Source organism: Amaranthus tricolor, chromosome 1 (assembly GCF_026212465.1).
Source record: "Amaranthus tricolor cultivar Red isolate AtriRed21 chromosome 1, ASM2621246v1, whole genome shotgun sequence".
In the NCBI taxonomy this organism is placed as follows: Eukaryota; Viridiplantae; Streptophyta; class Magnoliopsida; order Caryophyllales; family Amaranthaceae; genus Amaranthus; species Amaranthus tricolor.
In genome coordinates this window covers 30,300,322-30,302,806 of record NC_080047.1, presented here as the reverse complement: position 1 = coordinate 30,302,806, position 2,485 = coordinate 30,300,322, and positions in this window count along the sequence as shown.

Sequence of the window (2,485 nt, the reverse complement as noted above, 5' to 3'; positions counted from 1 at the left end):
CGATTTTAAGGGTTTTTAAGCGTTTTTGTCAATTTCGCGCGTAAAGTAGGTCAAACATGGTTTGTTATGCACGAAACTTGGCACACAACACTATTTGGCATATATTATTGTGTTGAAATAGTTAGAATTGAAAATAATAGTCATATGCTAGAAATTAGAAGTTAAGTTGCAATTTTAAGGGTTTTTAAGCGTTTTTGTCAATTTCGCGCGTAAAGTAGGTCAAACATGGTTTGTTATGCACGAAACTTGGCACACAACACTATTTGGCATATATTATTGTGTTGAAATAGTTAGAATTGAAAATAATAGTCATATGCTAGAAATTAGAAGTTAAGTTGCGATTTTAAGGGTTTTTAAGCATTTTTGTCAATTTCGCGCGTAAAGTAGGTCAAACATGGTTTGTTATGCACGAAACTTGGCACACAACACTATTTGGCATATATTATTGTGTTGAAATGGTTGGAATTGAAAATAATAGTCATATGCTATAAATTAGAAGTTAAGTTGCGATTTTAAAGGGTTTTTAAGCGTTTTTGTCAATTTCGCGCGTAAAGTAGCTCAAACTTTGTTTGTTTTGCACGAAACTTGGCACACAACACTATTTGGTATATATTATTGTGTAGATATTGTTAGAATTGAAAATAATAGTCATATTCTAGAATTTACGTGTTAAGTTGCGATTTTATGCGTTTTTAAGCGTTTTTGTCAATTTCTAACATCTATTTTCTCTTAGTGCTTTCAACAACCTTCTTCTTCCGTTGACTGCGGCTACTACGCGCTGAAGTTTATGGACGATATTATAAATTCCGTGAAGGACTTTGGAGTCGAAAATATAGATGCCGTAAGTATTTGTTACGTTCTTAATTAAATATATTATTGGTAAAATCTAATAATGTTAATATTAATCTTTTATTTTAATATTATATATAGGTTTTAAACGACATTCCGAGGGAAACACGCCCTTTGAGAAGTGAAGAGATGCGCGAAATAAAAGACAAGATTGTCGTGCATCTTGCTAATATTTGTCCTTGATAAATTGGAATTATAGTAGATTATTTTTTATACTTTAATGTATATATATATATATATATATGTACGTAAATATTATATTATATATACGAGCGAGAGTTTATTTTTACTATTGCATTATTATAATGTTGATTAATGTGATTATCATTGGATTAATCACTGTTATTGCATTGTATTATTATTGCATTATTATAAAGACAAAACAGAAAAAGAAAAAAAAAAGAGGTAGTTGCTGCGGTTTTTGCCCATGACCGCAGCAAATAAAGAGTGTTATTTGCTGTGGTTCTTGCCCATGACCGCAGCAAATAACACTCTTTATTTGCTGCGGTTTTTGCCCATGACCGCAGCAAATAAGTCTCATATTTGCTGCGGTTTTGAACCGCAGCAATTAAATTACGACATTTGCTGCTATCACAATTGCTGGGGGCCAAAACAGCAGCATATAATGGCAAAAAAACCGCAGCAAATGATATTTTTTCCACTAGTGTAATAATCATAACAATATAACAAAACAATATTTAAAATTAACATTAGAAATTTTTTTTATTAACAAAAACAATAATAACAACAATATCAACAATAAAAATAATATTTAAAATAAAAATAAAAATTTTATTATAATAATAATAATAATAATAATAATAATAATAATAATAATAATAATAATAATAATAATAATAATAATTATTATTATTATTATTATTATTATAATTATTATTATTATTATTATAAAAATAATAATAATGTAAATTATTAAATAAATAAATAAATAAAATAAAAAACCTTGGGTCGCATGCGACTAAACCACGGATGAGTCCCTCAAAACGTTTTTGTACGACTCATCCGTGGTTCAGTCGCACATTTTTGCGAATTTAATTTTTTATTTTTTATTTTTTTTAAAAAAACACCAATTTGAATCAAAGTACGTATCTAATCGGATTCGTAGTCGTTTTCGTTAGCTATTGTATATCGATTCCTACTTTTAGCTTGTTTAAAGTCAAAGAACGTCTTTAGAGAGATTTTATAGAGATATTACCGTCTTTGAATCGTATATTATACAGAGGCACTACTGGAAATTCAATATATATAGGGTTGACTTTTTATTTAATGTTTTGAAAGTGATACTAGTGTTATTAAGTGAAATTTAAGTGTGTTAAACAAATTTAAAGTTCAGGGGTATTTTCGTCATTTTATTAAAGCAGGGGTGGCAATAAAATGAAAAGGGGTGGCGATGAATAATAATACCCAAAAATTTTACCAATTAATCACGAGGGTCCCCTCTGAGTAGGGTAGGCCTAAAACTATTACCGCTCAACAAGTGACTAAAAAACCCCTTTCCTTTCACTAGATTACCAGCCATTTACTACAATTTTGATAATTTAATTAACTATTATTAATAAATAAAAATAATCAAACGTTAAATTAAAAAAAATAATAATAATAATAATAATAAAAA